At 33.4% G+C, this 9,408-nt stretch overlaps 2 non-coding genes across 2 annotated transcripts; both read right to left on the reverse strand.

The window, feature by feature from the left end:
• Positions 1-7,017: 7,017 nt before the first annotated feature.
• On the reverse strand, positions 7,018-7,091 carry TRNAW-CCA (transfer RNA tryptophan (anticodon CCA)). Its single transcript has one exon. It is a non-coding gene; the product is annotated as a tRNA-Trp (tRNA).
• A 159-nt stretch (positions 7,092-7,250) lies between these two features.
• On the reverse strand, positions 7,251-7,324 carry TRNAP-UGG (transfer RNA proline (anticodon UGG)). Its single transcript has one exon. It is a non-coding gene; the product is annotated as a tRNA-Pro (tRNA).
• Positions 7,325-9,408: the final 2,084 nt, after the last annotated feature.

Consider the following 9,408-nt stretch of genomic DNA (forward strand, 5'->3'; position numbering starts at 1 on the left):
TTTAGTAGGCCTAGTATTTCCGGCAATTGCAATGGCTTCTTTATCTCTTCATGTTCAAAAAAATAAGATTATTTAGATCCGATGGGACCCAATATCTTCCATTTTTTCAAAACTTAGATTTGTATCATAGCACGGACATATATTTAGTAGAATATGGTATAACATGTAATTTTTGCCGAACATAAAGGAAAGAACTCTTATGTCTGCATAAACACGATATATGGTTAAATGAATTCTAGCTGTTTTCAAATCGATCAGGATCGCCGGATGGCTGAAATAGAAAGTCAGCGGATCTGTATGTATAGTGGGATCATATGAAGAGTATGCTATTATTTTAGATTTAATCAATTTGATGAATTACTCCTAAAGGTTCACACCAAACTAGTGCTAGTTGATGAGAGTTACTTCGGAAACAAAAAAAGTAAAGTCAAAAAAATTTGAAGTATTCTCTCAATTCTAATAAAATGTAATCGGATCAAGTATGAGTTTGCGATCAGAGCATATATGGATAGAACTTATAAAGGGGTCTCGAAAAATAAGTAATTTCTGCTGGGCCTTTATCCTTTTTGTAGGTTCAGTAGGATTCTTATTGGTTGGAATTTCCAGTTATCTTGGTAGAAATTTGATATCTTTTTTTCCCTCTCAGCAAATCGTTTTTTTTCCACAAGGGATCGTCATGTCTTTCTACGGAATCGCGGGTCTCTTTATTAGCTCCTATTTGTGGTGCACAATTTCCTGGAATGTAGGCAATGGTTATGATCGATTCGATAGAAAGGAAGGCATAGTGTGTATTTTTCGTTGGGGATTTCCTGGAAAAAATCGTCGCATATTCCTCCGATTCCTTATAAAAGATATTCAGTCCATTCGAATAGAAGTTAAAGAGGGTATTTTTGCACGCCGTGTCCTTTATATGGAAATTCGAGGCCAGGGGACCATTCCCTTAACTCGTACTGATGAAAATTTGACTCCACGAGAAATTGAACAAAAGGCTGCTGAATTGGCCTATTTCTTGCGTGTACCAATTGAAGTATTTTGAGAAATGCGTGGAAAAATAGATGCTTTTTCAACAAGAGGGAAAAATGCAAGAATCTTTTTTCCTATAACATAACTTAAGTGTGAAGTTTCATCAGAAGGTTTATTCAAGCTAAAGCGGGCGGAACAACCATAAACGGAAACTTTTTTCGTGATTTTTTATACGTGTGCAAATCCACGCAACTAAAATTAAACAAGTAACAAATCGAAATAATATATTCATCTCATATATCAAACTATTTCGGTATAAAGAAATTAATCTTCTTTTTAAGTTCAATATTTAGTTGGAATTGATACAGATAAATCCTATTTTATAAATTATTTTTTTTGTCAATCGACGTTTTTTTCTCCTTTCTTTTGCGTTCCTTAATGACCAATACAAAAATAACAATTAGATTTCTTAATAATGATAACTAGCCAATTTCTGTCTTGTTTTGCCACTTTGATTATCGCAATCTCCTTCCCTCAATTATTTTATTCCTGACTGTGGGTAATCAGTAAATTTGTTTTGAAATATTGGATATTTTGATATTTGAGAGAAAAGGAGTTCTTTCGTCTCAAAATATAACTAATATTCATTACTTAAATTAAAGTGGTTCTTTCGATCATTCATCGAAAAAAGACACTTGTTTTGTTGACCGATTGAGATATCGGAAAAGGTTATTTTTTAATATTTCTTCATTCAAAGTGGATTCTTAATTGATTTCTCTATTCTTTCTAGATTCAATAACCGCAAAGAAAATAGATTTATAGGTTTCATACTTTGTATAGAACTCATGTGTGAAAGAAATATTAGATTGCATAGAGTCAATGAATGAGGTGGGTTGATTAACAATTCACAGATGAAAAATGACAAAAAAGAAAGCATTCACTCCCCTTTTATATCTTGTATCTATAGTATTTTTGCCCTGGTGGCTTTCTCTCTCATTTAATAAAAGTCTGGAATCTTGGGTTAATAATTGGTGGAATGCTGGGCAATCCGAAATTTTTTTGAATGATATTCAAGAAAAGAGTATTCTAGAAAAATTCATAGAATTAGAGGAACTCCTCGTCTTAGACGAACTGATCGAGGAATACTCGGAGACACATCTACAAAAATTTCGTATAGGAATCCAAAAAGAAGCGATCCAATTAATCAACATATACAACGAGGGTCGGATCCATACGATTTTGCACTTCTCGACAAATATAATCTGTTTTGTTATTCTAAGCGGTTTTTCTATTTTGGGTAATGAAGAACTTGTTATTCTTAACTCTTGGACCCAGAAATTCCTATATAACTTAAGCGACACAGTCAAAGCTTTTTCTATTCTTTTATTAACGGATTTATGTATCGGATTCCATTCACCTCATGGTTGGGAACTAATGGTTGGCTCTGTCTACAAAGATCTTGGATTTGTTCATAATGATCAAATTATATCTGGTCTTGTTTCCACTTTTCCAGTCATTCTTGATACAATTTTTAAATATTGGATTTTCCGTTATTTAAATCGTGTATCTCCTTCACTTGTAGTTATTTATCATTCAATGAATGACTGATAAAAGATCCACTGATATTAATCTAATCCAACCAGAACCTTTGTTACTTTGTAGTTGTACATAAACAAAACATTGCAAGTCCTACTTACGCTTTCTATTTCGACCCATCTGGGGGGATTCATCCTATAATTATATTCCAGTAAAATATTATTCCATTAAATTTATTCCAGTAACTAGCAGAATCGTGGATAGGGAACTATACTAGCGACTTACCCCCACTTATTGTCTATTGTAGAAATTTTGGGATCAACGATTGGACCATGGAAACTAGAAATATTTTTTCTTGGATAAAGGAACAGATTACTCGATCTATTTCTGTATCTCTCATGATATATATCATAACTCGAACAGCCGTTTCAAATGCATATCCCATTTTCGCACAACAGGGTTATGAAAATCCACGCGAAGCAACTGGGCGTATTGTATGTGCCAATTGCCATTTAGCTAATAAGCCCGTAGATATTGAGGTTCCACAGGCGGTACTTCCTGATACTGTATTTGAAGCAGTTGTTCGAATTCCTTATGATAAGCAACTAAAACAAGTTCTTGCTAATGGTAAAAAGGGGGGTTTGAATGTAGGGGCTGTTCTTATTTTACCGGAGGGGTTTGAATTAGCTCCCCCCGATCGTATTTCTCCCGAGATTAAAGAAAAGATAGGCAATTTGTCTTTTCAGAGCTATCGCCCTAATAAAAAAAATATTCTTGTGATAGGACCTATCCCCGGTCAGAAATATAGCGAAATAACCTTTCCTATTCTTTCCCCCGACCCCGCTACTAAGAAGGATGTTCACTTCTTAAAATATCCTATATACGTAGGCGGGAACAGGGGAAGGGGTCAGATTTATCCCGACGGGAGCAAGAGTAACAATACAGTTTATAATGCTACAGGAGCAGGTATAGTAAGCAAAATTATACGAAAAGAAAAAGGGGGATATGAAATAACCATAACAGATACGGATGGACGTCAAGTGGTTGATATTATCCCCCCAGGACCAGAACTTCTTGTTTCAGAGGGCGAATACATCAAATTGGATCAACCATTAACGAGTAACCCCAATGTGGGCGGATTTGGTCAGGGAGATGCAGAAATAGTACTTCAAGATCCATTACGTGTCCAAGGCCTTTTGTTCTTCTTGGCATCTGTTATTTTGGCACAAATCTTTTTGGTTCTTAAAAAGAAACAGTTCGAGAAGGTTCAATTGGCCGAAATGAATTTCTAGACTTGCGGTTGCTTGTTTATACTTTTTCTACGAGATGCTGGGAATTTCTTTTACCGCATTGCTAGTCATCGTATGTAGATTTTGAAGAATCCTATTTGACTTTCACCCTATTTCTTTATTTTTTTAGTCAAATTGGGGCGATGGGGCTATGTTACTATTGCCCGATTTCAATGTTATAAAATGGATCAATAGTTTTAGATTCTAAATAGAATCCAATTGGATTAGATACCTGACAGAAGTAATCGGGTAATAGAAGGGATATATGGGAAACAAAGAATCTCTTCTAGAAGAGATTATTCGTCTTCCTAGTCTTCGACACAAGAAAGGGAATTTTCTAAACCCTTTTTTGTGTCAAAAGAGTAACGATTCTTGATCCTGTTCTTCAAAGATTTCTAGTCTTACTTTCAATTTTTCCAGATGTATAAATAAAAAAACAAGAGGGGTTTTATTGATTAAATAGAACTTTTTATAAAAATTTTCAAATTGGATGAGATATTAAAATAAATAGAATAAAGTTCTATTAGTATAGAAAGTATTTGCAAATATCTAATCTACAAAAATATATATTCTATCATCCAAGAAATTGAGTGATTCCTTCTTTCTTCTAACTTTGAAATGAAAGTACCGATAGATACTGCCAAGGGGCGAGTGTTCTGAATCACTTAATGAAGTTCATTTTTCAAAAACATCATCAGAAAAAAAAAAGAAATGAAGTTTTTTGAAACAGCAGAAAGGGAAATCTATTTTGTCATTTAGACGAAAAAAAGTATGATTCTTAAGAACTCAACGGGTCCTCCCCCTTCGAATCAGCCAAAGAAAGAAGGGAATCCCGCCAAGTTCTTACGCTTTCATGTCTACAACTTAATTCATTCGATTACTACAGGGATGAACCCAATCCGGAATATGAACCATAAAAGAAAACACCTATTAAACCGATCACAAGAATACCAGTTACAGTACCTACTATCCAAAGAGGAATTCTTCCAGTAGTATCGGCCATTTAACCCACTTCCCTCCACATTTCATCAAGTGTTCGTGCTAGAGACATAAACAGTCATGGATAATTATGAGATGAGATCCTTCCGAATGCGTTAAGAGAATGCCTATAATGATTATTTATTCTCTTTCCTTTTCTTAATTGAAGAAATAATTGGAAAATAAAACAGCAAGTACAAAAATGAGTAATAACCCCCAGTATAGACTGGTACGATTCAATTCAACATTTTGTTCGTTCGGGTTTGATTGTGTCATAGCTCTATAATTCGGATGTAGTTTTATCGTTGGATGAACTGCATTGCTGAAATTGATCCTAAAAAAAAGACGGTAGGTACAGCTAGGCCGTGAACAGCCAACCATCGTACTGTAAAAATTGGATAGGTTCGATCTATAGTCATTAGGGCCTCCTAAAAAGATCTACTAAATTCATCAAGTTGTTCCAAAGGATCAAAACGGCCAGTTATTAATGGAATTCCCTGCCGGCTTTCTGTGAAATACTCGTTTGGCCGAGGGCTTCCAAACACATCATAAGCTAAACCGGTGCTGACGAATAGCCAACCAGCAATGAATAGGGAAGGTATTGTAATGCTATGAATGACCCAGTATCGAATACTGGTAATAATATCAGCAAAAGAACGTTCTCCTGTGCTTCCAGACATGCTGAGCTCCACATATTCTTGTACAGTCAAAGGGGATCGATTCCGTAAAAAATGAGATCAGTAAATGTCAATTCACTGCAAATTTTTTGTGAGATCATCAATATTGTACCGAAGGCGTCTTTAGAGTATACCGAATCAGTATAACTATCCTTCTTCTGACACAGCAACGCAATTTTAATCAGTATCGAAAGGAAGTGTTAAATAATTTCTTTTTTGTTTTTGCTTTACTTTTTCTTTAGTTGATGTAAAATGATGCCTCATTCAATAGAAAATTCTTCCAATGAAAGAGATTATTATATTCCCACACTTTTATTTTTTTTGTAAGTAGATGTGAGATCTAAAAATTCCCTTTTCGTAGTTGTAGAAGGAATTTTTGATTTTAGAGAAAGAATTGTAATGCTTTCTTATATTCGATCAAAGTCGAAGGATTTAGTTACAAGGATGATGCTTTAGAATATGGAAAGATAAAATGTGGAACTTATAAAAAAAATAAAAATGATTAGTTTTAAAACTTAGTTGAATCAAAAAAATCTTTTTTTGAGTGATTCGGTAATAACATTTTTATTCTCAGTTGTTCAAGATATTATGTGAATGAACCTATTACCAAATCTAATGAGTTAAACTTAAAGCAAAGTCAAAAGGTTTAGTTTATATGCTTATTCTTTGCTCTAAAATCAAGAATAGATTCGATAAATTTAAAAATAGAAGAAATGATCAAAATAGAAATAATTTTCGAATTTTATTCCATAATAATTCAAAAAGAGTTTCATTTTTGAATGAAGTTACATGAGCCGGTTCTTTTTATTAGTTTACCTAAGAGTTACTCAATGAGTGGGTTGGTTGAAATCGCAGAATAGGTAGATGTTACAGACGATAAATCGATTTTATATACCTCTTACTTTATACTTTATCTTTATTAGCGCCGTATATAATGATAGATGAATAACAAATTTTCAATTGAACTTATTCTTTCAATTGATATTTTTGTGTATCCTATTGGCAAAAATTGAAACTTAGGTAAGTGCTTTATAAACATATGTATAAAAAACAAATTTCATTTAGCCCCTTCATGCTTACTATAACAAGTTATTTTGGTTTTCTACTAGCAGCTTTAACTATAACCTCAGCTCTATTTATTGGTTTGAACAAAATACGACTTATTTAAAATTAATATTTGAAATGAACGATTCATAAAAAGAAACCAATTTTGCACATTCTATAGTTACACTTACTGCCTCAATTGTCAATTCCCAATCATTGAGATTCATGTCAATTCGGATTAATATTTAGGTATAGATATTACTTCTTTTTTTTTTCTTTCAAATAAATTGAAATGATTGAAGTTTTTCTATTTGGAATCGTGTTAGGTCTAATTCCTATTACTTTGGCTGGATTATTCGTAACTGCATATTTACAATACAGGCGTGGTGATCAGTTGGACCTTTGATTAATTAATATATCTTTTTTTGATTGACCTCCTCCTTTCCTTTTATTTAATCCATAGGGGGTCAAATTCCTAATTGATGTCCAAGTTGTTACTGAATCTAGTTCAGATCTAAGAATAAAAAAACCACGCTCTGTAGGATTTGAACCTACGACATCGGGTTTTGGAGACCCACGTTCTACCGAACTGAACTAAGAGCGCTTTTTTATCCGAACAGACAAGGCTGTAAAGAAAAGGATTTTTTTATAACCCCAATACTTTTTGTATGGATAGTATCATAAACACAAAAATGAAAGATTATATCCAATTCGAATCGATCTCAGTCGATCCCTCGTTACTGCTGAAAGGAGCAGTAATAGGTAGGGATGACAGGATTTGAACCCGTGACATTTTGTACCCAAAACAAACGCGCTACCAAGCTGCGCCACATCCCTTCCATTATTCTACAGTCTCATTGTATAAAATTACTGTTTTGTTTTCCACATCATTATTTCGTCGATTGATCTACACAATTTTCTGCCCATTTCGTCTTTTTGGTCTCATTTAAGATATGTTTAACATAATAATATTTATTATATATAATAAAAATAAATGAGTATTTTTCGGAAATGCTTAGTAAGAGGTTTTTTTGGTTTTAATTTAAGATTCTAAGAAAGGGTAAAATCTTATTTACCGGATCATTGTATAACTCAATTTAACTTAAAGACTATGTGTACAATTATAACCGGTCCTTAACTACATATGCCTCTGATCATATATGCATTATCTGTATTACAATAAATAAACAAGGGAGGGTTTTCAATGCGAGATTTTAAAACATATCTCTCCGTGGCACCAGTACTAAGTACACTATGGTTCGGGGCTTTGGCAGGTCTATTGATAGAGATTAATCGTTTTTTTCCGGATGCGTTGACCTTCCCCTTTTTTTCATTCTAGTTATTGACATGGGAAGGGATGAAGAAGATTAAAGATACAATCAAATATCTGTGACTAACCCCTCTTCTCCTCTTTTCTCTTTTTTCCCTTTTTAGAATAAGGGAGGAAAGAGAAAAAATAAAAGTGGATTCGATTCAACATCTGCGAGACCTGGGTTCAAGTTCGAATTCTAAAATGAATATTAATAATAGAAAAATGGGTTTAGAATAAGAATAGAAAATACGCGTCGAAGGAAAAAGTATTACAAGAGATTTAACTGAAAACTAAAATACTGTACTTCGATTTGAAATAGAGTTTAGAAATTTTTATATTCCTTATTATTTACTATGACTTTCATTTACTATAGTTTTTATAATTGGATTTCGAGTTAGTAACTTCTATTTTTTTCCTTCCTTTCTTCTTAATATCGAATCGAAAATAGACGAGTTGAGTAAATAAAAAATCCAAGGGGGGTTCATGGCCAAGGGTAAAGACGTACGAGTAACGGTGATTTTGGAATGTACCGATTGTGTTCGAAACAGTGTTAATAAGGTATCAACGGGGATTTCCAGATATATTACTCAAAAGAACCGGCACAATACACCCAATCGATTAGAATTGAAAAAATTCTGTCCCTATTGTTACAAGCATACGGTTCATGGGGAGATAAAGAAATAGATCGAGCTGAGTATCTATATCTTACCCTTTCAAGGAAAGGGACAAAATGGCATTATATATAACATATTTAAATAGAAAAGAAAAAAATCCTATTTAGAATAGCGTTAAAATGAATTAGACTTAAGAACTAGGATTTTCGGGATAAGGAATAAACTAAAACAAACCATGGATAAATCCAAACGATCTTTTCTTAAATCCAAGCGATCTGTTCGTAGGCGTTTGCCCCCGATTCAATCGGGGGATCTAATTGATTATAGAAACATGAGTTTAATTAGTCGATTTATTAGTGAACAAGGAAAAATATTATCCAGACGGGTGAATAGATTGACCTTGAAACAACAACGATTAATTACTGTTGCTATAAAACAAGCTCGTATTTTATCTTTGTTACCCTTTCTGAATAATGAGAAACAGTTTGAAAGAACCGAGTCGACTGCTAGAACTACTGGTCTTAGAACTAGAAATAAATAGGCTTACTCTTTTTTGACTTGAACATAATTTGAATCCGAACTCAAACACAGATTAGTGTTTTTCCGAGAATCCAGATTTGATTATCGTGTCGTAAGAACAAAAACGAATTGGAGAAAGCTTTTTTTCTTGAACGCATTCATTGATTTTGACTACTTTAGCATTTTTTATTTATAGTAATTTCGACTCTACTTTCCCGGAGAATGAACTCCGGGAAAGTCTGTTTAAATTATTCCACTGGATTCTTCGACTTCTTTATATTTATATAACTCATTGGAAATCATATAAAGACAATTCCTATTTGATATAGCTATTTGTGCAAGTATTTTACGATTAAGAAGCAGCTGTCTCTTGTACAGATCGTGTATTAATCTACTATAACTATAGGATAGTGCCCATTCTACTACTCTTTCACGAATTATTGCGTTTATCCGAATGATCCACAAACGACGAAAAT

The sequence above is a fragment of the Coffea arabica genome, chromosome 7c, assembly GCF_036785885.1.
Source record: "Coffea arabica cultivar ET-39 chromosome 7c, Coffea Arabica ET-39 HiFi, whole genome shotgun sequence".
Classification (NCBI taxonomy): domain Eukaryota; kingdom Viridiplantae; phylum Streptophyta; class Magnoliopsida; order Gentianales; family Rubiaceae; genus Coffea; species Coffea arabica.